The sequence below is a fragment of the Cricetulus griseus genome, chromosome 7 (genome assembly GCF_003668045.3).
Source record: "Cricetulus griseus strain 17A/GY chromosome 7, alternate assembly CriGri-PICRH-1.0, whole genome shotgun sequence".
Classification (NCBI taxonomy): Eukaryota; Metazoa; Chordata; class Mammalia; order Rodentia; family Cricetidae; genus Cricetulus; species Cricetulus griseus.
Window position 1 is genome coordinate 58,349,952 of NC_048600.1, and position 14,606 is coordinate 58,364,557.

General features: G+C 40.0%; 1 protein-coding gene across 8 annotated transcripts in view; it reads left to right on the top strand.

Annotated features, from left to right (window-relative positions):
- Nucleotides 1–14,606, top strand: part of Pwwp2a (PWWP domain containing 2A) — a 41,184-nt gene that overhangs the window by 7,606 nt on the left and 18,972 nt on the right. The window lies entirely within an intron of this gene.

The window sequence follows — 14,606 nt, forward strand, 5'->3', positions numbered from 1 at the left end:
AGCACTCTGTTACTGACTATTTTGAAGCACTGTCAGTATGTTGCCTTGATTGACCTGTAACTTGTGATCCTGTTCTCTAGTGTAACCAGTTACTGCCCTTCACCCCAGCAGCCACAATGGCAGCTTACTAACCCTACTCTAATTTTATCTTATGTTTTGGAGACTGAGTCTATAAAGGACAACTTGCAGGATTTAGTTTTCTCTTTTACCATGGCGATTAAATTCAGGTTGTTGACTTGGTGGCCAGCACCTTTACCCGCTGAACTGTGAACCATCTTTCATGGCCTTTTGTTTGTTTTTGAGACAAGGTCTTGTTATTTAGCCTTGGCTGACTTGGAACTCACTGTGTAGATCAGGCTGGCCTGGAACTTAGGGAGATCTGCCTGTCTATGCCTTTCAGATATTGGGATTAATGCCTGTGCAGCCACAGCAGGCTGTGACCCCCCCCTTTTTTTTTTGAACCAGGGTCTTAAGTATCCTAGCCTGCTCTAGGGTTCACTATGTGGGAGTTGAGTCTTGAACTCCTTACCTTCCATCTTCTAACTCTCAAGAGTTGGAATTATAGGAAAGCACCACCATACTCAGTTTTATATCATACCGGAAACTAAATCCAGAGTTTTCTGCACATTTGGCCATCTGGCCTGCATCCTGAGCCCTGTTTTTAGCCTACATTTATTTACTTTAGTATGTGTGGGCACTCACGTGCATATGAATATGTGCCTGCCATGGTTTATGTGTGGAAATCAAAGAACTACTTTCCTACTGTGGGCTCTGGGACTCAAATTCAGGTTGTCAGGTTTGGTAGATAAGCCCATTTACTGGTAGAAATATCTCAGTAGCCCTCAGTTGAAAAAAAGAATGTATTTTTTCTTGTTTCCAAACATTTTTGGTAGAGCTAGATGTACCTAGTTCCTGGGCTATATAAGGAGAACATGTCCAAAAGAAAATATAGTTTTGGTGAAACTAAGATTATTTCTTTAGCTAGGCAGTGGTTGTAGTGGCAGTGCACAGCTTTAATCCTAGCATTTGGGAGGCAGAGGCAGGTGAATTTCTGTGAGTTGGAAGCCAGTGTGGTCTACAGAGCAAGTTCTAAGACAGCCAGGGCTACACAGAGAAACTCTGTCTCGACTCTCCCTACCCCCAAAGGATTATTTCTTTGTGTGTATGGCAATAAGGATTATATTTAGGGTCTTGGACATATTGAGTACATACTCCATAATGGTTACATTTCTATATTTATTTTTAATCTTTATTTTATGTGTGTGAGTGTTTTGCCTGAATGTATGTCTGTGCACCATTTGTGTGGCTGGTACCCATGGAGACCAGAAGAGGGTATTGAACCCCCTGGGTCTAGAGTTACAAGTAGTTATAAGCTATACCACGTGAGTGCTGGGAATCAAATCCTGGAACTCTGGAAGGAGCAACCTGTGCTCTTAAACCCTGAACCATTCATTTCTCTAGCCCTAAGATTAGATTCTACAAAACAAAACAAAACAAACAAAAAAACCCATTATTTTCCTGCAACACTGTAGTAAATGATGTGTGTTTACATACCCATAAAGAGCATATGCTTTCGAACATGTACACATGTGCTTGCAGGCGCATATGGAGGTCACATGTCAATTTCAGGAGTCATTCCTCATGAATGTTTCCCTTATTTTGAAGTTTTAGCTTTGTTTTAAATTATGTTTAGGTGTGTGTCTGCATTTGAGTGCAGGTGACAGTAGGCCAGAGGTGTTAGATCCCCTGGAGCTAGAGTTGCCACCTGACTTAGGTACTAGAAACTGAGCTTGGGTCCTCTGGAAGAGCAACATGTGCCATCTTTCTAGCCCCTTTGCCTTGTTTTTGAGATAGGCTCTCTAAGTGGGACCTGGTCTTTCTGTTTAGTTCAGGGTGGCTGGCCAGTGAACACTAGGGATCTGCCTCCTTCAGCTTTTCCAATGCTGGGATCTCAAATTTTTCTGACAAATTGTATTCTCTTGCCAGTAAGGCAGCACTTCACCTACTAATTGATGTTCCCAGACCATGTTTCTGCAATTAAATTTAAATTTATTTTGACATTTTCTTCCTCCCTCCTTTCTTCCTTTCTTCCTTCCCTCCCTCCCTCCCTCCGTCCCTCCCTCTTCTCTCTCTCCTCTCTCTCTCTCTCTCTCTCTCTCTCTCTCTCTCTCTCTCTCTCATCTTTGAGACAGTGTTTCATTATACTGTAGCTCTGGATGTCCTGGAACTCCCTATGTAGACCAGGCTAACATCATACTCAAGGGGATCCGAAAGCTTGTGCCACTATACCCATGTTTTTCAGTCATTGCAAGGAACTCCTGTAAAGTTTTTTGGTTTTTCGAGACAAGGTTTCTCTTGTGTAGCTTTGGAGCCTATCCTGGCACTGGCTCTAGAGACCAGGCTGGCCTCGAACTCAGAGATCCACCTGCCTCTGCCTCCCAAGTGCTGGGATTAAAGGCATGTGCCACGAACGTCCGTCTCCTGTAAAGTTTTTACCTACTGTCTTTAATTTGTGTGTCTCTCTCCCCCCAGGATTTAATAGCTTAGGATGACTTGGAACACAGTATGTAACTGAGGATGACTTTGCACTGATTCTACTGCCTCTCCTTCCCAAGTGCTGAGATTGTAGGCATGTGTCACTGAACCCAGATAGTCACTAATTTTTTAAACTTTGCTCCATTGCTTTATCATTAATTTTTTGTTCTTTTCTTTAAAAAGTTTTTTTTTTTGTGTGTGTGTGTGTATGTTTGTTTGCATGTATATATGTTTACCATGTGTGCTTTTGTGCCAAGCACGCCAGAAGAGGCCGTTGAATCTCCTTGAACTGGAGCTAGACAATTGTAAGCTGCCATGTGAGTTCCTGAACCTGGGTTCTCTGCAAGTGCTGCAAGATGTTTTTAACCACTGAGCCATCTCTCCATCCTGGTTTACCATTAAAAGAATTATTTTTGTTATTAAGAATTATGTGGGGGCTGAAGAGATAGCTCAGAAGTTAAGAGCTCTGGCTTTTCTTCCAGAGGTCCTGAGTTCAATTCCCAGCAACCACATGGTGGCTCACAGCCATCCGTAATGAGATCTGGTGCCCTCTTCTGGTGTGCAGATATACATGGAAGCAGAATGTTGTATACATAATAAATAAAATCTTTTTTTTTTTTAAAAAAGAATTATGTGTGTATCTAGTGCGTGTATAAGCATGTGTGTGCAGGTGCGTGGGGAGGCCAGAAGTGTGAGTATTCCCCTTAGAGTTGGAGTTACAGGTAATTGTGAGCTGCCTGATGTGTGTAATGGGAGCCAAACTTAGGTCCTCTGGAAAAGCAGCACAGTCAACCATTGAGCCATCTCTTCAGCCCATGTTTTCATTTTTTTTTTTTTTTGTTGTTGTTGTTTGTTTTTCAAGATACAGGGTTTCTTTGTGTACAGCCTTGGCTGTCCTAGAACTATCTCTGTAGACCTGGCTAACGCCAGAAATCCCCCTGTCTCTGCCTCCCAAGTGCTGGGATCAAAGGTCTGTGTCACCACTGCCCAGCATTGTTCTTGATATAAACATTTTTCCCTAAACTTTCACCATTAGGTTAAAACAGCATTTTTAGATGTATATGTATGTGTGTATATATACATGTTATTTTACTTTAAGTTTTTAAAAACATTCTTATTATGTATAATGTGTGTGAGTGCAGGCTCACATGTTCCACAGTGCCTGTATAGAAGTCAAAGGACAGCTTTAAGGAGTTCATTCTCTCTTTCTACCTTGGCTTTTGGAGATCAAATTTACATTGTCAGATTTGGATGGCAACACTTGTACCTGATAAGCCACTCACCTATCTTTTTTTTATTCTTTTATTTATTTATTTTTGTTTTGTTTTTTTGAGACAGGGTTTCTTTGTGTAGCCTTGGCTGTCTGGGAACTCTGTAGACCAGGTTGGCCTCAAACTCACAGAAATCCTCCTGCCTCTGCCTCCTGAATGCTGGGACTAAAGGTATGCACCACCATCAGCTGTCATGCCTGTCTTATTTTAAGATGGGCACTTACTCTGTAGTATACAGGCTGGCCCTGAATTTACTGTCCTTTTGCCCCAGCTTTCCAAATGCTGGGATTAGGCCTGTGCTTGCATGATTGTAGAGTAGTTTTATGTTATTTTTGCCTTGGATTTTCCCCCCATATTTCTTTTTGTTTTAGTTTTTATTAGACTTACTCATTTTATGTTATTGTGTGAATGTTTTGCCTGTGTGTGTGTCTGAGCACAGTTACCCTTGGAGCTGGTGTGTTAGGGATGCTTGTGACCCACCATGTCAGTGCTGGGAACCAAACCCAGAGCTCTGCAAGAGCAAGCAGTGTTCTTAACTGAGCCCTCTCTCTGGGTTCATCTCTTCAGGCTCACCTTTCATTTTTTATAATGTTTCCTTTGTTTCACCCTCCTTATCATCATTGTGTATTTAGTTGCAGTCTGATTCAGAAATTGTAGGGGCTGTTTCTCAACTTGGGTTTGTCTGATTTACTTCTTGGCAGTATAAAGAAATATAAATGTAGGCTGGAGAGGTGACTCAGAGGTTAAGAGCACTAGCTGCTCTTCCAGAGATCCTGAGTTCAATTCCCAGCAACCATATGGTGGCTCACAATCATATCTAATGGTGCCCTCTTTTGGCCTGCAGGCAGACATGCAGGCAGAACACTGCATACATAATAAATAAATAAATCTTAAAAAAAAGAAATACAAATGTTTTCAGGGCTCCACACTTGAAGCCACCAGATGCCATCTTTTTTCCCCACTAAGAAATTATTTTCTATGAACTAATAATTGAAAATATTTTCACTGCATTTCCTATATTTGGGTAGATATTACTTGTATTTGTTTTATTTGCTTGTTTGCCTTTTGATATGGGGTCTCATATAGCCAAGGGTATTCTTGAATTTTCTATCTTGAGGGGTGACCTTGAACTTCTGATCCTTCTGCCTCCATCCCCTAAGTGCTGTTATAGGCATGTGCCACCATATCTGGTTTTTGCAGTGCTGAGTGAGGATCAAGCCCAGGGCTTGGTACATGCTAGGTAAGCACTCTATCAATTGAGCTACATTCACAGGTATTGTTCTGTTTTTTTGACACCAAGTCTCATACTTACAGGCAAGGTTGACCTGGAATTCACGATTTAGATCAGGATGGCCTCGAGCCTGCTTCAGACTCCCATTGAGCCACCAACCCAGCTTCACATTAATTCTTTTTTAATGTAAAAAGTTAGTATCTTAACTGTTGAGTGTACAGTTCAGTGATGTTAAGTGTGTTTACATTGTTGAGGCAAATCTCCCATCTTGCAAATTAAAACTTTTGAGATAACACATACTCTTTTCTCTTTCCCTGGTCCTTGGCAATCACTATTTCAACTTTCTTCTTCTGCTTGTTTTTGTTTCTAGGAATTTAAGTAGAGTAATCTCTTCTATTTATGGGAGATATATTTCAAAGTTCCCAGTTGTTTTCGTCACTTCTTCTACAAGGCTATACCTGTATGAACCTATAGGGGCCATTCTATACCACCACATTAGACTCCCTGGCCCTTACATAGGCTTGTAACCAGTCATCTCATAATGTAAAAATGCATTTAGTCCAATTTTAAAGTCTCCATAGTCTATTAATGTCTCAAAACTGCTTAAAAGTCTTAAGTTTCCTCTGAAATTCATGGCAGTCTTTAACTGTAGCACCCTGTAAAATCAAACTCAAAAGGCACATCACATACTTCCAAAATACAGTGGCACAGAATTTATTTTACCATTCCAAAAGGGAGGAAGTGGAGCATATTGCGGACCAAAGCAAAACTGAAAACCAGCATGGCAAACTCCAAATTATGCATCTCCATGTCCCATGTCAAAGGACTCTTCAGATTTCCAACTCCTTTCAGCATTGTTGACTGCAGCACACTTCTCTCTTTTGGGCTGGTTCCACACTGCAGACTGGTTCTGATCTGCAGCTTTCTGTGGCAGGTATCCCAACATTGGCGTCTCCAACATCTTGGGGTATCCAGCACAATCCAGGCTTTCACAGTTTCATGTAATGACCTCTCTGGGCTTCCATGCAAGGAAGGACACCCCTGATACACACACACTTGGCCTCAGTGACTTTCCTTAGTATCCCTTTTTCCTTTCTTAGTATCCCTTACTCTAAAACCAGAGCCATATAGCCATGGCTGAAGCTGCTAAGTTCTGTGTTTGCTAGGGCTAGAACTTGGCCCACACTTTCAGTGACATTTGCATTCAGCTCCCTGTTGATGGCTCCCTTCACTGCTTAAGCTTTCCTTTAATTTTTCTTCACAAGTTGGAAGCTTAGCTTGGAGTGTGTATGTGTGTGTGTCTGAAGGGAGTGTCTTGCCCTGAGGTTACCACCACTCCCTTTGTTTCATTTAGTGTCAGATTTGTTTTTAAACTTTTTATCTCCTGGAGAATAAGACTTGACTCCAATAAAACATTTCTTGGTGCTCCTTTGCTCTTCAAACTACCTTTTGTATTTGTCCTTGTCCCCTTGTTCCCTTTCTTTCTTTCTTTCTTTCTTTCTTTCTTTTAGATTTATTTATTTATTATGTGTAGAGTGTTTGGCCTGCATGTATGCCTGCAGGCCAGAAGAGGGCACCAAATCTCATTACAGATGGTCATGAGCTACCATGTGGTTGCTGGGAATTGAACTCAGGACCTTTGGAAGAGCAGGCAGTGCTCTTAACCACTGAGCCATCTCTCCAGCCCCCTTGTCCCTTTTCATTGTAGATCTATGTAAGTGATTACTAATAACCACATGACACAGTCAATACTAGGCTGTTTTGAAATCTCCTCTGCCAGAGCTATTAACCCAAAGCTCTTCAATTTAGCGTCAGGTAGATTTTCAGGACAAGGGCAAAAAGCAGCCATGTCTTTTTTTTTTTTTTTTTTTTCCCAAAATATCACAATAAGGGTTTCCAGGACACTTATTAATATTCTTCCCCACAAACTTTTTTAGCTGGGCCCTAATCACCACTATTTTCTATTAGATAGAAAGGACCATTAAAGCCCCCCTCAAAGCATTCAACTGTTTTTCTACTTCAAAGTTTCAAAGTTTTACATATTTTGTCAACAAACAGCATGATCAGGCCTGTGACAGCAATAACTCACTCCCTGGTACCAACTTGTGTCTTGGTCACTATGAAGAGACACCATGACCATGGCAACTCTTAAAAGAGAAAGCATTTAATTAGGGACTTGCTCACAGTTTTAGAGGTTTAGTCCATTATCAGCATCACAAGCATGCAGGCAGGAGCTGGAGTAGTAGCTAAAAGCTATGGCCTGATTAGTAGGTAGAGGGTCTGGCATAGGCTTTTGAAACCTCAAAGCTCACCCCCAGTGACACCTCCTCTAACAAGGCCACACCTATATGAGCCTATGGGACCATTCATATTAAAACCACCATACCAGTAGGTTCCTGAAACTGAAGTCCATATAAGATTGGCTTTTTTCTTTTGATACACTTATAAGTCTTTTTTGTTGACCCAAAAGTCTTAAGTTTATGTGATTTAAAATCCTTTGGTAAATAGCTAATTTGGAGTTAAATAAAATAGGTATATCTTAACAGCTGTCACTATTAAGTGTAACTTAATCAGCTTTATTGTGTTTTGGGTACTAATTAAACTAATAATTTATTTAACAGCACAGGACTTAGGTGGCATGAGCCTGTAATCCCAGCACTCCTGAGGTGGGAGGATCATGCATTCAAAGTTGGCTTAAGCACTATCTCAAATTTTAAAAATTACAGTTTGTAGATGTAATTCTAATTAAGGCACTCACTTGTTTTGGGAGATGTTGATACTCAAAAGGGTCAGTGCACATTGACCCCACCACTGAGTTATATTTAGTCCCTCTAATCAAATTATTACTTCAAACATTCCAATGCTAATTATATTTTACAATGATCCTACAAGTGGTTTTCATAGTCTTCTTGATAAATTATATTCATACTACATTAGGTAGTGTTTATTAATCATACAGATTTATAAGTGCTAAAATACTAAAACGTTAATTATTGAACTTCAGTTCAAAGCTGCATGTTTCTTGCATTTCATTTTTACAGAGAAATTAAAGACCTTTGGATCTGTTGATAAACACTTTCTGCTGTACTGTAAAGCTGGTTTGTGAGCAAACTGAGATGATGCAGTAGTAAATGGTCCAAAGCACAGAATACTAGAATAGAATAGATTATAATTTTCTATTTCCTAGATATCTCTAAGAATTAAAAGGTTACTTAGGGTTAAATTATTATTATTATTATTTATTTTGATAATGGGTCTAGGAAGCACAGGCTGGTTTTGAACTCTTGTTGCTAAGATGTGTGTGTGTGTGTGTGTGTGTGTGTGTGTGTGTGTGTGTGTGTATGTAGGCTTTTTTTTTCTGTGTTACAGAACCATTAAGTATAAATGAGAATTATTAAATAACAATATGAACTTTGGGGGTTTAGGAATGCAGGAATTCTGGCAATAGACAGGGTCCAGCAATGTGGGCCCAGTCCTGGTAGGGGGGCAGGCTATAGCCATCTGAGAGGATAGGTTGTGACTGCTTATACAGATCCCTCAGCTTGGATAGCAACTCCTGGATAAAGTCCTCTGTGGGATTCCTACAGGACTCTAAAAGCCCCTGGATTTTCTGGCTCCTTTCCTCTTAACTGTTCAATTCCAACAGTTTGTAAGTGTTAACTTCATCTGTCATATCTAACTGCCACAGTACAGCACTTTCTGGTGTCTATCTGCTTTTCTACGTCCAGCTGCCACTGTAGCTTCCCACTGCTTATACTTGACTCAGACCCACGGGCTGATTAATGCACTTGCTGTTTCTATACCCTGATAGGGCTGATCACCCAGCTCCAGCTTGCCCAGCATATGCTTGCTGAGCTGCTGTGTGCCCATTGCCCTTTGACCCTCTATCCCACCTCTGTTTTTAATGATGGATGTGTGTTGCTGTGTGGGTAGGTGCCCATGGAGGCCAGCACTGTAGGAGCCTCTGGAGCCATAGTTAACAGAAGGTTGTGAGTCACTTGACATGGGTCCCAAGAATCAGTCAGATTCAGGTCCTCTGGAAGGGCAGTAATGCTCTTAACTAATGCACTAAGCCATCTCTACAATCCCAGCCTTGATTCTCTTGACTCTATCTCACATATACTGGGATATGATTACATTCATGTGTACCATGTCTAGCCTAAAATTATAATTAATATATTACCGTAAAGTTTTATTTTGAGAAAGTAAGGATTTATGATAACTAGAACAATATACTGTAACAAAAACTATCATGTAGGCCACTGAACTAGAAAGTGACCTGAGTATGGGAGGCTGCTTTACTTAATAGCAGCCTGTAAGTGGACTTGAGTATGTCCTTGAGGCACATCCTTGGTGTATCGAAAAGACATGATTTATGGTATTTTTGTTTTTTAATTTATGTTATGTGCATTAATGTTTTACTGGCATGTATGTATCTGTGAGGGTGTTGTATCCCCTGGAACTAGAGTTATAGACACTTGTAAGCTGCCATTTGGTGTTGGGAATTGAACTGGAGAACTCTGGAAGAACAGCCAGTACTCTTTAACTGCTGAACCTTTTTTTTTTTTTTTTTAAGTCAGGCTTCATGTAGCTTTCTAAATCCTAGGATTTAGGCAAGTACTTCTATTTGTAATTGGTAATTTTGTTTTAAAAGGAATGGATGTAATTTTGTTGGTAAAATTTTCTATTGCATTTAGATGATATTGAATTAACTTCACTTATCCTGATTAAGAAGTGTGAAACAAAATTAGCTTGCTCCATAATTTCCTGTTTTGTAACCTGATCTGTTGTTGATTTTAAGGAGACATAGTTTCTTTTTGTGTGTGTAGGTGCATATGTGTGTAGAGGTCAGAGTCCACCTCAGGTATCATTCTCAGGAGCTGTCTACCTTGTCTTTTTTCCTCCTTGCCTTGTCTTTTGAGACAAGGTTTCAGTGGGACCTGAGACCCACTCATTAGGTTAGGCTAGCAGGCCAAAAAGCCACAAGGATCTACCTGTGTCTACCTCCCGAGTTTGGATTATACACATACTATCACACCCTGGGTTTTACATGGTGCTAGAGATTAAACTCAGGCTCTCATGTTTCTGCAGCTTTAGTTTACTGACTGAGCTATCTTCCCAGTGCTGGAGAGGTAGTTTCTAAACACATCTGCTTGAAATAAAATAAATGGGTATTATTTTTCAAGTGGTTAAGCATACGATTCCCCCCCCCCCCCCCTGTATTGTAGGAGACTTCTTTACTGAAATGGTTAGTTCGGTTCGGTTCATCTAGAGCACTTGGACCTATTGCAACTCACTCTTCTGAACTTTTTTCTTATTAGTTTCTTCTAACTCTTTTGCTTGTCTACAGATTCTAATTACTTTGCTTTTTTTGTATTTTTGTATATAACTTTTAAAAAAATCCCCTCCTGCATTTACTTGCAAAAAGAATTTCAGGGGAATAAATGAGAATCAGGTTTTTTTGTTTGTTTGTTTTTGTTTGGCTGACCTGCTCTAAACAGAAGGCAAAGAATATATTTGAGGTCAGAAATGAGTTGATTGAGAGTACTGGTAAGTTCATGCAGATGAAAACTGCCACCATTAAAATGAACAAACTGAACTTTCCAAATCAGAGGTAAGAATTAGAAATACCAGGAAAGCCAGATGTGGTGGCACATGCCTGTAATCCAGCACTCAGAAGGTCATATGTTAGAAGCCAACTTAAGCTACATATATAGTGAGTTCCAGGCAAACCTGGGCTACAAGACTCTGCCTTAAAAAACCCTAAATTAAAAAAATAAATCCAGAAATATACCTGACTTAAGATAGGTAGTTGTTGGTAAACATTTCAGTTAGGTTTCAAATATTCTCCTGAAAAGGAATTTGGGTAACAGTTCTTACTCCAGGAAGCAATGTGAATTCAAGGATAGGATTGATTAGTAATATTAGAAATTGTTAGTAAAATGATGACTAAAACTCCCATTCTAAATGGGATGCAAATCCTAGAATGAAATAAACCATTTCCTGCTTTGTGATTTTGAAGACAGAGTCTCACTCTGTAGCCTAGTCAGACCCCAGAAGATCTCTCTGCTGCCTCACCTAGTCAGGCATAACTGGTGTGCTGCTATTCCCAGTACAGAAGATCACTTTTACATCATCATTTATTCCTGGAAGTAATGTGGATTTCTTTCTTTGTTTGTTTGACAGGGTCTTTTATATTATAAACTTTTGACCCTCCTGCGTTTACTTCCAAGTATGCTGGGTTTACTAGTGTAATCCAAGTATGAGCCACCATGCCCAGCGCTTGCATTTGTGTGACTCCAAGCCAGGCCTTACTGTTAGGTGAACCTTCTACCAATTGTGCTAGGTCCCCAAACTCCTAAACTGATACCTCTTGTCTTGACTCAGTTTTAAAAATCAGTTTTAAATAATTGTAGTCACAGAAATGCAAAGACAATACAGAGATCTCTTAGATCTTTACCTATTTTTCTCTCACAAATGGGATTCTTTTTATTTATTTATTTTGTGTGGTGGTAGGGATCTATGCCAGGCATGATCCAGGCAAGCTGTGAGCTATAGCCTGTGTGCCCACTTTAGGTTTTTATTTAGTTATTTATTTTTGAGGCAGAATCTTGCAATACAGTCTAAGATGTCATGAAATCTAGATCTCCTGTCTCAACCTCTAGTCGGTCCTTCCTTCCTTTCTCCCTTTCTCCCTCCCTCTCTCCCCTTCCTCAACCCCCCCTTTTTTTTTTTTTTTTTTTTTTTTTTTTGGTTTTTTTGAGACAGGGTTTCTCTGTGGCTTTGGAGGCTGTTCTGGAACTCATTCTGTAGACCAGGCTGGCCTTGAACTCACAGAGATCTGCCTGTCTCTGCCTCCTGAGTGGTGGGATTAAAAGTGTGTGCCACCATTTCCCAGCTCTTTTTAGTGTTGAAGATTGAATTCCTTGGGCCTAGCATATGTTAATGCATATTCTGCCATTCAGCTGTATCCCTAGTCAGACTCTTTCTGTGGTAATTAAAGACTGAAGATGGGAAAGGTTTGAATGAGTCACGAGTGTTTGAGTGTTGCATTGCCTGTGGAGTAGGAAGAAGACACTCAGCATGCCACCTAGCTAGTGGAGCTTCGCAAGCAGTTCTGTAGGAGGAAGCTTGTGCAGGAGATGCCATGCCACCTTTCATCTGCACACTGCTCATTGATATTTCCCTCAGCTGAGGTTGATCCTTGGTTTGCACTGATGGGGGATATAAATGTCTGTTTTAGTGAAACTAAGGCAATAGTGCTTATGGTAAGTTCAGATTATAGTTTCTGAGATTTAAGATTCTGTGCCATGGCACAGAGCAAGATTCTCTTTCACCCTCCAGGCCATTATGATGAACATTTTCATTGACAGTACTTAAGATACTAACTAGGATTTAATAGGATTTAAGTCGGGCGTGGTGGGGAATCCCTTCAATCCCAGCATTCGGGAGGCAGAGGCAGGTGGATCTCTGTGTAGTAGAGTTCCAGAACAGCCAGAACTACACGGACAAAACCGTATATTGAAGAAATTAGGATTGAAAAAGTCTGTAATTATGTTGCTACTTTATTTTTCTTGGGCAGTGCTGGGGATCATGGGGCCAGGGCTCCACCACTACACAATCCTTTGCTTATTGAACTGAGATAGAATCTCACTTGTGTGTTCCAGGCTGGCCTTAGCCATGTGCTCTCCTGCCTTGATAGTGCTGAGACTGCCTAGTTTAGTGCTGCAATATAGTTTTAGTAACCTTTTGGTGTCTTAGGTTAATGGCTTTCAAACTTAGGTTTAGTTAAAAATATATTTGTGATCTGTGTGGGGGAAGGGGTAGTTGAGACAGGGTCTCTGGTATCTGAGATTGGCTTTGAACTCCTGATCATTCATTCTGCTTCACCTCCCAAGAAGTACTTGGGTCTGGTCATCTAACATACATGATATACTGCAGTTATGAGTATTAGAATTACTCTTACTGTTCTTAGACACAGATTTTGATTTAATTATAGTGTGACTCTTGATTTTGGTTTCATAACTAGTGTCTCACTGTCCATGTGAGATGGTAATATGATGACTGAGATGAGTGAGGACATGTGATCCGTTTTTCTCTTAAAGGGATTTTTTTTGTGTGTGGTTCCTGAGGTCATTTTGTAATTAATTTTTGGGGCTAGGGAGATGTTTCAGTGGTTAAGAGCACTTACTGATGGTCAATCTAGATACAAGTAATTGGTGAGTAAGATATATGAATTCTAAGCTCACATTAGTAAAATATAGAACTATTTAAAATATAGAACTCTTTGGTGATGAGTTTGTTGAGGATTACTAATCCATGAGCTGGGAACTAACGTCATTTTATACACGCAAAACTAAAATTTACAGTTGATAAGACTCTGAAAACTTCCCGTTAGATCAACTGGGTGTGATCTCAGAGGCAGAGGTAGGAGGATTTGTGTTTAAGGCCAGCTTGTACTACATAGCAACTTCTAGGCCAGCCTGGAATACATAGTGAGACACCTAAAAAAAAAAAAAAATCAATAAAAATTATCATTAAGATTATTATGGCTAAGTTCTCCAGCCCCAAAGATTTATTATTTTTAGAGAGGAACATGAGAGGGTCCTATCTTTTTTGTTTTGTTGAGATAGGGTCTCTTTCTATAATCCTGGTTGTCCTGGAACTCAGAAATCATAGAGATACCCTATCTTGGCCTCTTGATTGCTAAGATTAAAGGCATGAGCCACATGACTACCCTTAAGCCATGACTAGTTAAGAGGTATTTTTAACAAGTTATTCTGAACCTTTTGGAGAGCATTTAAGAGGACAGAAACATAAAAACAAAGAAAAAAAAAAAAACACCCCAAAAACTTGTTCTCGGGAAGATTGACCTATAGATAACATTTTCATTCAGTTTACAGGCTACTACCTGATTATCTCTTGGGTTCTCTGTAACTTTGCCTCATAAGACTGGCATTAGCATTGCCTTGTGCCAGGTGCTGCTGTCAGTGTTTAAAATAAGCATGCTGACATACACTGAAGGCAATGAATACAGTAAATTTAACGTTTCTTTATTTCAGCCCTGGTCCATTAAGTCAGTTATATTTCTAGGTTTTTCTGGGAAACAGTTTTTTCTGATGCCTGTTTTTTTCTGCAAATTCTCATTCTGTATGGAAGCTGGGATATAGGCATGCACACGCGCTATATAACTGCTTTTTAAATTGGATTACATTTGAAAATACTGCTTTTTTTTTGTTTGTTTGCTTTTCTCTTTGAGACTAAAGGCTTTGCTGTGTTGTACAAGTTGGCTTTGAACTCAGAATTCTTTGTCACACTTCCTTGGTACTGCCACTACAGATGTGTGCTACTCTGCCCTGCTGAAATTGTTTCTGAATGTAGTAGGAGATTTTAAAAAGTTTGAAATTCTGAACTGGAGAGATGGTTCAGTGGTTAAGAGCACTGGCTATTCTTCTAGAGGTCTTGAGTTCAATTCCCAGCAACCACATGGTGGCTTACAACCATCTGTAATGAAATGTGGTGCCTTTTCTGGCGTGCAGGCATAGGTGCAGACAGAACATTGTATACAT